Source organism: Anguilla rostrata, chromosome 12 (assembly GCF_018555375.3).
Source record: "Anguilla rostrata isolate EN2019 chromosome 12, ASM1855537v3, whole genome shotgun sequence".
In the NCBI taxonomy this organism is placed as follows: Eukaryota; Metazoa; Chordata; class Actinopteri; order Anguilliformes; family Anguillidae; genus Anguilla; species Anguilla rostrata.
In genome coordinates this window covers 23,780,791-23,797,248 of record NC_057944.1, presented here as the reverse complement: position 1 = coordinate 23,797,248, position 16,458 = coordinate 23,780,791, and positions in this window count along the sequence as shown.

Genomic DNA, 16,458 nt, shown 5'->3' with positions numbered 1-16,458 from the left:
GATGGAAAGTGCTCACTCAGGGGGAAAATAGCAGTCAGCATCCAGCTGTTTGGGCAGACATGGTGAACGCTGGGGACTGTGAGCATGCTCCATGCACAGGAGACTGTGAGCATGCTCCATGTGCAGGAGCGGGAGCAGGAGGCTGTGAGCATGTGGAAGGTGGAGTGAGGGGATGTGGAAGTGGAGGGAAGGGCTGTGGAAGGTGGATATACGTCATTTCCCTCTGTTCCCGCCTTGTGAAGGGAAATACAGCCTGAGGTCAGTATTCAGCTGACTAGACCTTTTGACCAATTTATGCTTCTTCATTTGTCGATTAAAACAGCAGTCATGGACCAGTCCACTGAACAGATTTATTAGGGGAGGTGTCACTTAGGCTGAAATAAGTCACTTAGCATGTACACAGTCTAAGATGAGAGAATTTAATCATTGTATCCATCATGTTCAGGATAGAAAATTCAATTAAAGTTCTTAAATGTATATTTTTAATTCAAACAATTCAAGCTCAGTGATGGCCAAAATGAAAGTCAAGAGCAAATTCTGAATTCTGTCCATGCTTCAAAAACAAGTCCCATCCCCTGCCATGCTTTGTGAACTGCAGGGCCGTAGCTGGGCAGGGTTGAACAGGATCTCTTGTCTGTGATGGCCTCGTGCCAGGCAGAGATTTTTGTGCCTTTAAAGGTAGACAGTGGGGGCTCATTCTAATTGCTTATTTTCACTCCTTGAATCCTTTCCTCGCGTCCTTTCATCCCAATGAAGTACACAAGGAAAGGATATGAGGGTGGAGGAAATGAGGAAACATGTATTAGCCAAATGGAGAATCTTCGCTCCATGCTTCACCAAGGAGCATTTAATGGATTGGAAGGCCCTTAAAGATGGAGGAGCTCTATTCATTTCTGGGTCATGCGAGGACTGAGGAAACGAGGGCGGATAAAATAACCCCTGGGATATAATATCAGATGTGCAAATTGAGCAAAGAGTAACTGAAAATGAGTCACACCTGTCACTGAAAATGAGTCACACCTGTTTCACAGCACTCCCTTTTCTGTCTGACTAACATCACCATTCACACATGACTTCTTACTCCCCTCCTTTGCAATAATGTCTTGAGCATCCACACGCATTTCCAGAAGTAAACAAAACTAAACACGAGGCAGGTGAAGACAAATTTCACCGCGTAGACAGAACAAAATAAAACATAGTAAGTTTCATGGAAATAGTAGTATCTCGTGGAAGGTGAAACAGACATTATTTTGGGGCGATATCTGCACAGTATCGTCAACTGAAGAGGTAACTATTTTCATTTCTGGTATAAGTTTTATGTCAGCGTCATTTTAGCATTTTCCCAAAAAAACAACAATAAAAAAAAAAAACCAATACAGCTAGCTAGCTCGCTATAATAATCATCCTCATTTTCATTTCTATTTTTGATTAGTTAGCTAGCAAGCTATAGTTTCATTTATTCAATTTGCAATGATAATACTAGCTAAGTGAGTAAATGAATGGAACTTTTTGTCCTGGAGGGTATTTGTATTGTGCAAAGAGCACAACATAAAACATAAGAGAATACGCACATCTATCCAAAACGTAACCTGTTACGTTCATGACAGGGCTTCCAGTCAGTGCAGTCTCTGGGTTTTTAATAATCTCTGATGTTTCTCTGCTCACTTTTCTTCTGTCATATCCCAGGGTCTGCCTTTAATACAGTATATTCATAAATGATCACATATTAAATCATATTTATTATTACTTAATTATATTGGCCTTTTAAATCTGGCATACTGGTAGGCTGTGATAACATTAGATAGATATGTGGAATAGTCCATTTTTTTCTCTCTTGTTTGTGAAGAATCCATGTGCAGTGTTCTACTCCATAGCAACAGACTGATATAAGAATCAAATCCCATTGGACATATAGGGGATATTACAGTATTTTTTTCCAGTTTTTACAGTGTATCTGTAAAAAACACATTTTTTATTTTGTAAAAATATGGAATATGGATACTGATATTGTGAAGGTGAAGATGTGTCACCCCTATTGGGGGTGGGGCTTGTGTCTTGTCTTCTTCAGCTCCCGCTGTGCTTATTGATCTGAGCACTGAATGGAGGAAGGGCAAAGAACTGAAATCAATGGGCAATGACTTCTTCACAACAGCCAACATTGTGCCCCAAGCCCACGCTAATGTGCTCCTTTTACAATGGGAGACCTTGTCAGCATATTGAGCGGCAAATGTCCAGCCGAGCAAAGTCAAGTGAAAGTTTAGTTTTGGTTTCAAGCTCATTGCTGAGAAAGAAAAGCAGGGTGAAGCTCTCTGTGTTAATAAAGAGGAGGGGGTGGAGGTGGGGTGCTTGGGATGATGAGGGTGGAGATGGGAGGGTGTGGAAATTTATATAGGTGGTGGGGGGGTTTGGGGTTTAAATAAGAGGGTATGGCATGGAGGGGAATGGAAAGTGGGTGAGGGATGGTGAGGGTGGAGGTGGTAGGGAGGGTATAGAAATAGGACGGTTGGAGTTTTGCCACGGCTAAAGCATGTTTAAGAAATATGGAAGAACCATGGGAGAACTGTCTGAAAGTGCTATCATGCTTCTGAAATTATTTTGTGTCAGAACTACTGAGTCAACTGTCTTTTTTTTTTTTTGTTCCGTTAGATTGTGGTTATAACAGGACAGTTCTGTGTGTCGTCTTCTTCACTAAGAACATTAAAAGTCAGTAATAGAATCTTTTCTCTGTCTGACATGGGAGCAAAAGGCAATGTCTGTGACTGAACATCACAGGATTTGCGCAACTTTCAATACTTTAGCTATTATGCTGAACACATGTAAATACTTTATTCCTGCAATGTTTTTGCAACCTGATCTGCAGCACCCATGGTCCTGCCTTATTCGTGTAAAACACAAGAAAGGACAAACTTTAGTGTTTTATTTAATCTTGACCAAAGATGGGAACTTGTCTTGCAGTAAGCCGTTTCATTTCCAAGGTCAGATTTCAGTCAATAGATTTATTCAATTTCAAACTAGGTTGGAATTTCATCAGTGAGAGAATGAGGGCAGCCAAGGGGGGAGGGTGTGGGGGTGGGGGTTGGGGGGTGGGGGTGGTACTGCGGGCTTGTGTGTGAACACGGTCACTGGAATAATCTAGAAAGTGCTTTGTCTTTGAGACGGCTTGAAGAGCGCACTGACGTGACCGCGTTTGTTCCAGCCTGAGAGTTTGAACGGTTGGCCTGAATCCAACGTATTCTGTTCACCATCCTTTCCCTCCCACGAGATGAAAGCTGTGGCTCTTTCAGATATGTAATATATACAAATTAAGCAGGCTCACGCTGCGGACCAATGAGGAGGCTTCACCATCGCCAGATTCTGATTAGAGAGAGTCTCTTCCACATGTTTCACCTAATTTCCGTCGATTCGTTTCAAAATCCCAGACAATTGCTTTTGTTCTGCCAAAAGCCCCTGTGGACAGCAAGTTCTGGAGAGAGGCATCCCAGCATCCCTTATGCTCTGTTTGATTTCCGAACATGAACTTGGAACAAACCTGCTGGAATACTTCACATTATTGCAGGGTAATAATGTGCGACTGCACATTGGGACAAATGCTTTTTCCCATGTTATTTTGTCTTTGGGGGGTAATTGTCCCCCATCCAGAGGTACCAATACCATCCAGAGTTATATGAAAGAAAAGTGCATGATCTTCTCCATCCTCTAACTAAAGTGTACGCTAATATTATATTATTTAAGAGTGGAAACGGAAAACTGTTCCCTCTCAATAGTACCTTAAGGATCAGTTGAGGAAAACAGGACAGGAAATATTGACAATTGTGTTTTCTACGCAGGCCAGATGGCGGTCTTTAAACTAAAAAAAAAAATGTTAATGATTTGAAAAGATGTCTGAATTAAATAATCTACATCTTCCTAACCTAATAAAAGGTTAATATTGACGTATCTCCTCACGACGTTTCCTTGTGGCATGTAGCATAAATCAGTTTAATGACTGGCAGAAACATGAATCCTGAATAAACATAAAGAAGCATGGCTTCAGTCTTTAAACACACATCGGAATAGGTGCCTTGCAGAGGTAAGCACCTTCCTGAAGATAAAGCCATCTCTTCTTTGCATCCTTAAACTGGCCCCTTGCTGCGACTATGCTCTGCAGGTTGCTCTGAAAGAATTTGGGAGGGCTTTTGGGAGAGACTCCAATTACTGGAAAATAAACTTGTGTGGACCCATGTCAGGGTCTCCCCTGGGTTGCTGAAAGGCAGGCTAGTGAGTCTGCAGAGGAATTTATTCTAGAAGGATCCACCCATCGATCTCTCTTTGAACAACTGGTGTTATGGGCCTGACACCACATAAAAGCCTCCACAGTGTGATGCGTCTGTAAAGACCATTTAACACTCCAGGCCTTTAGTTTGTTTAATGGGTATCTCAGCTATGGTTAAAAATTAGGCACACTGCATGCTTGCTTACCGGGTTAATAACCACCACACATTGTTTCAGGGTGAGAGGAATATTGTTTGTGTGTGCACCATCCTTAGCAAGAGCTCTGTCTCTTTTCCTAAGTAATGCATTTTCTATAGATTACAGCACAAAAATATATATTATGAGTCTCACAGCTCATAGATCCACTGTATTAACTCAACCCCTGGTGACATCACCAAGTGTCTATCATTAGCCATTGAGCTGGGATGACCACAGGAGAGGCTTCCTGCTAAACTGTCCCTGAAGCTGGCCAGAGAGCCGCCTGCAATTACAGCAATTCTCTGAACTGTAGCATTCCATCCTTTTTTTCTGAAGACCACCATCTATAAAAGTAAAATGTAATTTTAACATTTCAAAAAAGAAAATATGCCTTGAAATGAATGTAATTAAATCTCTAAGAAAGTACTGTTGTGCTGCTGCTATTTTTTTTTCATTCATGCACAGCGTGTACTGGCGTATGGCTGCAGGTGCTGACGGCACCAACAGTCATACCATAGTCAAAGCTGCTTAGATCATGTGTGTTTCCCATTCTAATGGGTGGCTGAACAACTAAAGCCTCTTCACCATGTCCTCATGCTTTATCGAGCTGCAGCCACATGATTTGGCATTTTGAGGCACAGGCTATTTGCAGTAATAAGCAGGTGTGCCTGATAAAGTGACCGGCGAGTATATACCTTCATACAGAATGTATATGGTTTCATTTGAGTATGAGACAAAATGAGGTTATTGAATAGGGGAAAAATCAAGGGATTTTATTTATTTTATATTTAGCTTACATAATAAAATATAATGCTATAAGGGGAAATGTAGATTGTTTGGCCAAGGAGATGTCTTTGTTCAATAAGGATTTAGTTCTCAGAACAATAAATCTGTGCGAAATAGACCATTAATTCTACGTCGTCAGTTTCCATTATTTCCCGCAGAGCTCGGTTCAGAGTGATTTATCTAAGAGCTGCGTTAAAAATAGCAGCCGTGCAGGCTTCCTCACAAACAGTCCGGTTCCTGCGATGGTGAGAATGAAACCGAGCTCTCTGATACAATGCCTTGTTGCCTGTGTAGTGGCAAAATCTCAATTGCTGGGGCAGGGGCAGTGGTGAGGAAAAAGCTCATTTCAAATCTCAGCTGTTATTTCTTTTGGGGGAAAAAAGGAAATGACTAAACTTGGATTCCTGGGCTAATGTGACATTTTAAGTTACACTGCCAAATAGATCATGCATTATAAAACTTATAACAATTCATAACCATTCTTGCTCAGATCAAATAGACTATGGATAGATTATGAAGTAAAGCTATAAATAAAAATAGCCAAGAATGTGTTCAATTCTGAACACAGCAGGCAAAGGAACATTTAACCCATTTTAAATCTTTCTTAAAGATTCATCCCAATTTTCTCTAGTTTTTCAGCCAAAATTCTGCAAACTACTTTCAGAGCAAGGTTGGAGATAGTCTCGCAATCAGCATCATTTTACTGCTCTGGCTGCTGTATGCGATCTCCTTCCAAATTGCTTAAACCAGCTATTCAATTTGAAATGCACAACCCCCACTTTGCACCTTCAAATAATTCTGCAATAATCCTTAGCCGTCATCAGATCCTGTCTGCAAATGAATGCGTTCCCTTAAAGTCAGCCTAATGTTGCGTGAAACCATTCACATTTTTTTGTAAACAGTGTTGTCCTGCTCATTACCTGACGTAGGGGCATCAAGTGCATGGAACGGAGGACAGGACAGCAGGCGCTTAGATCCCATTATTAATTTGCCCATGGAATGTCACCTCCAAAGAAAAATGAGGCCAATTAGCATGCAAGCGTTCTAATGGAATATTCATTGTTTGCCAAACAAGTCTGCTCTTCCACTGAACTTTTTAAAAGTTTAATAATTACACTCCTAATTAATATTTTTTTTAATCTACATCTAAACCAATTTCTTGGTTTCATGCAGTCGGATGGAGCTAATTGAAAATATGCTCTGAATGTAACAAAACATACCATCACTGACAGTGTTTGTATAGACATCAGGATCTGAACCAGCAAACTCGTCACAATGACAAAAATCACAAGGAATCCAACTACCTCTCCCACCACCAAAAAAAAAAAAAAAAACTCAGTAGTTTTTAATATATTCTTTTGGACCCCTGTATTTTTGTTATCTGTTTTGTAATTTACATAAGACTCTCTCCCAGTGGTTTATCAAGAGGCCCCAGAAAGTACTATAAGAGTCCCCACTGCGAGCAAAGCTGCAAATTCAGATTGACATGTGACTTGTGGAGGCCTTTCCTCCCCAGGAGTGCGTCAGAGTACTGTGTCGTCCTGGCCTGCTTTTGCGCAAAAATACACAGTCAGCACCCAAAACATGTTTTTATTAAAAAGAATTGAATATTCCAGATAACAAATGTGACACATTGTTACAGACTTACAGTAGGAAGGTGGATTCCTGTCTGCTTGTTTTTATTATCAACATTTAGCCTTTTTTCCGGTATGGGCTCCCTCTGTGGTGAGCAGCCCTGTTGTATTTGATTAGCTTAATGATGCACATTCTTTAGCTGCTGCCGTGAGTCAGGCTGAAAATGGTTTGTGTGCAGTGTAGTGTGAACGCTCTCAATAAACTTGGAAAGACAAAGTCGTGAGAATGTGGGATGATGGCATTTAATCACAGGCTTCTGTGTTTTATCCACAGCTCAGCCATGCAGTCGTCTGTCATGTCAGTAGAAAATGTGGTGGGCGTCAGTGGAAGGCACCTGAAATTAACAACAAAAGTATAAATAAGCATATATTTTTATGATAAATTTACATGTGTAACACAGTCAGTACTGAAGACTGACAGGACAGTGACATGTAGGCTTGCCAACATTCTTTTCAGTGCATCCAAAATATAGACCAGAATGCAGTGATGACCCCTAAGGTGGACAGACTTAATATTGTTGACTGGGAGAAGGGGAGGGGATTTTATGTGTAATCCTATTTGATGCTATTTAATGGTTGTTACTTTCCATATTGATTACATTTATGACATAATGACAGTTTATAGAATCCTGGATTTGGTAGGTCATTCTCAAACACATTAGCTATTCACATCAAAGGGCATGCTCTATGGGAGGAACCAGATTTGGAACAAATAGAGGATGTTCCTGTGAATATGGGACTGTTAGGAATATTAGAGAGATGCAACTTCCTGGTTGTAAACCTAGCCACAGGAAGCAGGTGAGAAGGATGTTGTGCCCATGGTGTTATGGCACAGCTTATCTACAGCCAGACTGAGCTCCTGAAAAGCCCTGTATCCCGAGGTATGGAACAGACTAGCCTACAGGTAATTGGTCGTCATGTCATGATGCTTCTGTGTCTCTCTCACCGTGGCAACAGTGGCAGAAATGGGTTGTACATTTTATGTACCCTTAAGCATCTTGTCATCTCTGCCAGCGATACTATACTGTACATCACTGGGACCGCGTGCCATAGCGGAGATGATTTGATTTACAGAGATACGCTGTGGCTTTTGGGTTGACAAAGTCTTGTAGAAACTGCCAGGGCACGGAAGAGGCAGTCAGGTTTGTTTCCCTGTGATGTCCTGAGAGGGTTTATCAGCCCCCCCCTGACACATTAATGTGCCCCAGCTGCATAAAGAGTCTTAATCACCAATAAGAGTTTTATTTCCCAGCATCTTAAACTGCCATTATAAACCAGGCTCCGCAAGAACAGCACCGAGGTGATGGAGACAATAGAGACGTACAATAGTCTTGGATCGCTTGGGGATGCTTGTTATACATATTTAAACTATTGTCTGCTGTCATTTTGGGCTTGGGGCACTTATTTTTTAACACCTATCAAAACGTTTTTGTTGGTTTGCTGAATCTGGCCCAATTAAAAATGCTATGCCTGCAACCAAACCTGAAAGGTTCTTGCAGCACAATGGTACCAAAACGAATTGTATTTCACTTTTTATTGATGTTTTTTTCCTTGCTAGTGAAATAATTCCATCCCTTCACAAGCCTACTGTCCTGTGCATCATAAACAATTACTCTTCGCCTCTGAGTTTCTCAATTTCACCTCTGACTTCCTTTTCCAAACTGTTCTGCTTCTTGTTGGGCCAGCAAAACGGCCTAGTGGAGAGACATTCTTTTCAATGAGATGTAGCTGCTCAACTCCAAGGCTCATCGTTATCGCTCTACTAATAGGCTTGCCAGATGAATTAATGTTTTTCCAGCCTAATTCCTCACTTGCGTTGGTATTTTAAAAATTATTATTCATTTATGCAACAACATACTTTGCCTAGAGATTATTCAGCTCACTTACACAAACATCTAAGGGAGAATAAGAGTAAAATAACTGTGGAAATGCAGGGTTTTTTTCTAGACCATGACACTGCTTGACACATCTTAACTATTTAACTGCTGACTATTTTAATAGCCAGGACTGGCAATCGTCATTCTCAGTGGAACGCAGCACCAAGGATTAAAATATAACAAAACCTACTGGATGGTTTCCAAAAATAATAATAATATGAGAAATGAACAATAATATATATGATGAAATAAAATACAGGAGATAAAAGTAAACACAGAAAACAACAATAAATTATAAGAAAGCACATTTGAACTGGTGCGTTTTCAAAAGCTTTTTGAATTGCTATGCAGACTCTGCAGATCTAACAGTTGAAGGGAGGTTGTTCCATTGGGTGACTGCTGAGGGATCTAGTCAGAAGCCTAGTGGCATCATTTTGAACTAACTGGAGTCTTGATATTGCAGAGACACTAAGGCAGGAAAATAATGAATTACAATAATCGAGACGTGAAAATATAAAAGCATGAATAATTTGCTCGGTTGCTTTCCTTGAGAGAACACATGATTTTAGCAATGTTCCTCAGTAGGATTTCACAGCAATATTGAGATGGAGATCAAACTTTAGATGAGGATAAAAAACAGCAGAACCAGTTTAGTGGCTGGGGAACAGAATAAACAGCAACCGGATCTACAAATCACACCACAAGTGTGCTAACACAGTTTTTAAGCATGGTCTCTGGGTTTTTCTCCAAAATGACCTTTCGGGTTCCACCCTCTTTGCAAAGTAACAACTGAGGAGCAATGCAAGGCCCATATTTTAGCACTCATGGTAAATGTGTGATGCACACCTCGTTTCACATTTGAGGCAGTGGGAGTGAGCCAATGCGCTCTATTGAGCGAGTCTCACAGCTTTTAATAAGCAGTCTAGTGCTGTTGGCAAGGTGCTGGCCACTGACTGACAGCCACTGAGAATTAAGTCTTAAGCAGATGATAACAGCTTGTGGTCACCATTGGTTTGAGCCCTTGCACAAAAGCACCCCCTATGGGGGTAAATGGCTGTTTCATCTGCTTGAGGACAGGAAGTCTGGGAGAAAAAGAAAATATAAATAAAATATATTTTGAAGTGTATTACTCATTTAAAATATAAAGGGAAAATGTTTGGGAAATATGAGATACCTGAGCATTCTATTTAGAGAACGTCTTTCTGTTGAATCTCGCCATTTACTAACCAGAATCCCAAATAATTTCCGCATCAGCTTTGGGATGCTTTGGAGCTATCAGCCCCCTTTCTGGCTACTCTTTTTCAGACATGTAGTGGCTATGAGCTAGGCTAAGCATGGCTAGACCTGGTGCCAACATACTTATAACTACAGTCGTGCAAAAGGAAATAAGCAGCAGTTGGTTGTTGAGTTCAAGGGACATTTGAACTCCAGATGACCAGTGAATTTAAAGCTTAAACTTATACAGTACCTTTGTCTGGACACAGCCTGGAAGAAGCATGGTAAATTGAGTTCCTTTCAGAAAAGCTGAGTTTGTCTCAGACAAGTACTCGCTCACTTGCACAATCACTTTTCTGTTCTCATTGGTACTACACTGCCAAACAATTTAAAAAATGCAATGTACTTAATTTTGAACACACACATTGGAAAGGAACACGAAACTGTTTTTTAGACCTAAATAAAATATAATAAATAGCTGTACTGTACCAATTCTCACATTCAACCCATTCTCTAGCATTACTCTAATTCAGTGGTTCTTAACCTGGGTTCGGTCGAACCCTAGGGGTTCGGTGAGTCGGTCTCAGGGGTTCGGTGGAGCCTCCGCCGCAGAGGTCCACCCCTCAGTCTAGTCTGCATTATTACACTATTTTTTACTAAAGAAGGGTTCGGTGAATGAGCATATGAAACTGGTGGGGTTCGGTGCCTCCAACAAGGTTAAGAACCACTGCTCTAATTGCCTTTGCACACTTATACAGCTAGGCAGTAACTACGTCCATTCTTGCTACAGTGATTTCCTGACATGGATTTGATCCTGGAACCTTTTGGTTAGAACCACAGTCCCTGAAGCAGGCCTCAAGGTTTTTGAATGTATTTGTCTTGGGACTGTCAGCATGGGTCAGTGATGCCCTGTAAGGTAATAAGTCCAAGTCTTAGCAATGCCCGGTAAGATGAGCAGTGCCTGGTAAGATGAGTAGTGCCCTGTAAGATGAGCAGTGCCCTCTAAGATGATCGTTGCCCGTCAGAGAAACAGCACTTGATTAGGAGCAGCCACAGTTAAAAGGGAAGCTGGATTTATTGGAGTCTCTTTGATCAACAGTCATATACCCTTGGTGCTTTTAAGAAACCACAGGAGCTGGCTGCTGACTTCTTATCAGCAGGAAAGCTCATTTAGCTGTTTGGATTACTTTGGAGTCACACTGTCACTTGCGGTGTGATATACAGTATCTGTGACCTGACAGACAAATATCTGCATGCACATTTTTCATTTAATTCTGCACATCCTAAATTTTTCATCGGCAAATGGACCTCTGATTAGATATGTAGAATAATTAAAGGTTCATCAATCAATTCATGGCTTAACAAGCCGAGAATAATTTTTCTATACTCCATGTTGTAACTGTTTCAAGGAAACAAAACAAAACCTTATCATTCTTTTATGGGTGACTAAAACCCGGATTCTTTTAGAAGGGGAAAAAATATGACTGGCTCTAAAGCAATTTGGATGTTTGTTAGGATACATCTACCAAGTACATATGAAAGAGACAGTCTTTGAGGGATATGGTTAGATAAGCCTTTTCAAAATAAAACGTTGGCCGTTAAGTTGAATCCACATACATATATTAATGTTTCCATTATAATAATTTCCATCCATGCACACGTGTGCACACACGCCTCTCTCTCTCTCTCTTTCTCTCATTCACACACACATGCACTTGTGGGCACCCACACTCAACTAATGTGGAAAGAGACAAAAGGAAATTAATCATTCTCTATTCCCTATTTAGGCCCCATTCCTCATAAGTGCACACACCCACACAGACAGAATGCTATTAATAAAAAGTCTAAGGTCTGTTATTGGATAACTTCTGAGCTCTGTCTCTAAATGTCCATGAACCAAAAAAGATGCAAGCTGTGCCTGCGGGTTTCTTTAAGGAGGAGATACTCAGTAGCATTTGAGATGAGTATGTATGCATGTATGCACAACATGGCTTCACATCCAATAGTCAATTAAGAGTTAGTAAGCAGCCATGTTCCATTAAGAAGCTGCATTCAAAGAGATGTCTCGGGCATCACTGGCTTCTCCCCCAAGGCACGCAAGTCATCTGTTCTAATTTGACTCGCTTCCTGTTTGATTTGCAGGATGGTGTGGATTCAGTAGCGCTGCTACCGCTGTCGATCTCCACTGATAAACCAGATATGACACAGGGTTGAGACTGGAAGATGGGGCCTCTTATATAAGCTTCATAAAAGAGGAGTGTTCCTCAGCTGCTCTGTCACAATGAATTTTCATGAGATTGAAATATGTACCATATTATTAGATTCCACATATTTTCCCTTTATTGTTCTGCTGAATTCAGAATGGGAGGGTGGGGCGAAGAGGGGAGCATGAGGATGCTGGCGTAAAGAGCCTACCAGTCGCATGGGCAATCTTCAAATAAAATCTTATACTGAGCGCTCCCCACTAGACTGCCAAAGAGGACTTGTGCACAATCTAATTTCCGGGCTGCATCTTAAAGGATTGAAGTCCTGAAGAATGAGAAAGGAGAGGCTGCAGATGATATCATGCCATGTTTTATGAGAGAAACCTCATTTGAGGGATGCTTCAAAGTTTGGGGGATGGCACAGAATGATCACTTGGTCACTCGAGTGAGAAAATGTAAGGGTGGAATCATTTCTAGAACTAGAACACTGTAGGTGTGTGTGCGTATGTATGTATGTGTGTGTCCAGAAAATAATGCATGCAAGTTTGTCCTTTTGAAAATGTGGCAAATGAAGACTGCGTCAGCAGGAAGCACACAGAAATGGGACATGCAGAGTGTTTTCTTTTTCATTTTCCTGCTGAGCGAGCTGCAGGACATGGCAGCAATGCTGGGGAATGTGGCAGCAAAACTCCTGCTGCTCTCCTGCTGTTCACCTGCTGCTCTCCTGCTCCTCTCCTGCTGCACTGTTCACAGAGATGCAGGAGTTTCTCTGAGCATCCTGCTGCCGTTTGATGTTGACGGTGTTATTATTGGAAAAAAAAATGTTTTATGACATTGCTGCTGCTGCTTCTAAGACTTGGCCATCAGTGTGGCACTGAGATTTCCACAACTTCACAGCGTCTGTAAAAGAAATGAGAAATAAATGTCTGTCTGACGGGCAAGTACATGAATCAAAAAGAAAGTTAAAATCAGGTGTCCTTGAGCATCTCTTTGGCAGACCTTTAAAGAGTTTTTGCGTTAACAAACTACGGTTGCTTTTGGAGAAGCAGCCGCCTGCTGGTCAGAAGGAAGGAGTGCATCACTTTTCATGCTTTGTGTCGGCATTTCATCATAAAACTTTACATAACTACACTGCCAGTTTTCCTTTTCTTACTAATGGTCAAAATAATTATGTAAAGCAAAACAAATGTGACACAAGCTTCTAAACCAGCGCATAAATCATCCGTCATTGTCAGGTCACCTACTATGCAATCGGCTTTTGTGTAGCACTGGGTTGAGTGATGTATCGTCCTTTGCGCTGCGTACATTAAACTAAGGAAATATGACCAGGAAAGCACAGATGGCATCACCACCTGACCTTTCCCGTTTGCATCATTCAAATGTAGTCTCGTTCCCTGAAAGGTCTGGGAGCTATTGATTAAAAGGCTGCCGTCTCTCCACCTGCTCGCCATAAACCTTAGCTGGTCATAAAGTCCCTGAAGGGAGTGGCCATCAGTGGTCCATTTCTTATTGACCACTGGTGGCAGGCCGGGAGATCTGTGGTGGCCTGGGTCAGTGCCGTTTAACACACACTTCCCTGTAGTTTCAGTACAGAGACATGACAGGCATCTCAATGGAAGAGAATCCATGAGTAATCATCAGATGGCTGGGAAAGTGTTGATAGGAGACAGACGGGACTAGATGATATTGATTCCTAATGGCCTCGTACCAAATGTTGTCAACAGATCATTTCCACCAAATGAAATGGATCCAATGGGGTATTATTACAATTATTACATATTGTGCTCAATACATTTGAGCATAGTATGGGATGGTGGTGTAGAAATCGGGACTGCCTCTCCACAGGGTCGTTGAAGTGAATAAAAAAAATGGCTGAAGGTATCATTGTAGCACTCAACCTGCTATTTACAATTGGCAGGAATCCAAACACACACAGTTCAACTGAAATAACATCAGGCTCCCTCAGTTGCAAATAAATAACCATTAAATGAGCATACATGTTGAGTTAGACTATAGTTATTAGCTATAGCTCCAATCCAACATTGACCATTGACCATTGACCATTTACCATTTACCATATAAATGCAGTCCATTTACCATATAATTGAACAGTAGGAGGCTCTGACTGACTATAGACTAGAGCACTGGCACATTGCTTATATGAAGGAATGCGATCCATCCTTCGTATGAATATGCTCATAAGCGATTGCAAGTGTGAGTGCTACAGCCTGGATGTACATTCATTTTAGTTTAGGCAGTGTAAATGTCAAGCCGACAGGACAGACAATTTCCTGACCAATTAAATGCATTTAAAGGGCTTTTTATTGGCAAGTACCCTGCAATGCATTAGTTACATTTGGATTTGGGGTTGGAGCCACTGCTGGCCTTGAGGACCAGATGGTTAACTATAGTGTACAGTCCTACATGACTGTTTAGCACATAAGAATCTTGATATTGCTCATAGATTAGAAATAGCCTGCATTCTTTTGATGTTTCTGTCCACTTTTGTGAATGTTACTGAACTGAATGTTACTGCATTCCACAAGAATGATGTTCTAGCAAAGTGCCTTAAATAAATATTTCAAAAACGGTGTCAGACTTCAGAACCGTTATAATCACACAGGTGTCAGCAGCGCATGCAAATGGCATCTCTTATCTCATCTAGCGCTGTTATTTACCACGCGCAGATGTCAGACCCAGAGCTGGGTTATCTTCCAGGCGGGGGATCTAAATGCCATCTCTAGATGAGGCCGATATTGTCTTCAAATGTGATTAGCTGTAGGAGAGACATAAATAGCTCTCCACTCTGACCTTCCAGCAGCGCTTACTGTGTTAAAGTGCCATTAATCGCCCTGCCGTCACATGGCCCCTAAATACCCCCCCCCCCCCTCCATATAATACTATTACTATTCCGGGGGTATTTAGGGGTTTCATCTCAATTTAACCCCAAGCGTTTCAGCCAAAACAATGTCTCTTTGACTGACATGCTCACATCTGCGATGGAGGCTTCTGTAGGTCACTGTGTCGCAGTAAACATGCTGTGATTTCCCCTTACCACTCAGGACATTTAGTGTACATTAGCGCAATGCTCCATGCCATGTGGGGGATTAATATTTGAGTGCACAACTGTTTACAGGAATGAAAGTATAAAAACAACAACCATTTGAGTGAAAGGCCTTGATATTTTAAGAGGACACAGCGGCTCTCTCTTGACGTCTATGCCGGCAGACAGATGGGGGGTTTTGTCTTGTGAAGCCATAATCTCTCCTGCTGCAAGAGGAGATGCTGCAAATCTCCAATAAAACAGGTCTAATGCTGCAAAATCCAAAGGTTTTATCCCTGCTCTGGTGATAGCATACATATGGCCAAACATCTGGAGAAAGTGGTGAGCAAAAAAAATAATAATACATTTTTTTTCAGCTGATAATGTATCTCACTCAGGAAGCAAAGAGGCTGCCTTGGTATACACATCCTATAAGGCTTCATATGGGTATACACAGTTTATACAGCTGTCAGATATCTGGTGTTTAGATTATGGCCTTAGAGAGAGAAACAGTGAATTCAATACAATGTTATATTGTTTCTAAGAATGCGGTCTGCCATCCCCTCCACGAACATCAAAGCAAGCGTGATTAGAGCAATTTAAAGTCCGCTGATATCTAGACAGGTGATCTATGGCTTCCTGTAGAGTTTGTTACTTCCATCAATGTAAGATCACTTCAATCAATAAGTATGCGGTCAAGTTTTTTTTTTTTTTTTTTTTTGGTAGGGGGTGGGGGTGCTCTACAGAAATATATAATTAATGGGTATTGGACAGAACTCATGGGATACTGTTAATAATATCTTGCTCTCAATGCTGTAATTGTACAGTGCAGTTGTCGTACCCTGTAGTAGGCTATGTTAGGGTTTGAATTAACAGGCTTTCTGTCTTTTATTGTGCTGCTGCATGTTTGTTTCGACATTGAACTTTTTGTACTTTGTCGCTTTTCTTGGTTAATAAATGAATAAGAAATAAATATGTTGTTTATGCAATGAAATGCAATTAAAATAAAGGAAAATAAAATCAACAAATATAAGAGAAATCTGCATTTAACCGCTTTAAAAACTGGCAAGGGTAGATTTCCATCCACAGTAGGGACAGCACGTGTAGAAAGGACAGCTCGTGTAAAGTGTTAAACCGTAGGTATTCACCTGGACAAGGTTAGTGATGCTACTCCGCTGATGGAATCTGTACTGATGATAACAGTTTAACCACTACCAATAATACACTATACCTTTCATAGTAACTGATTC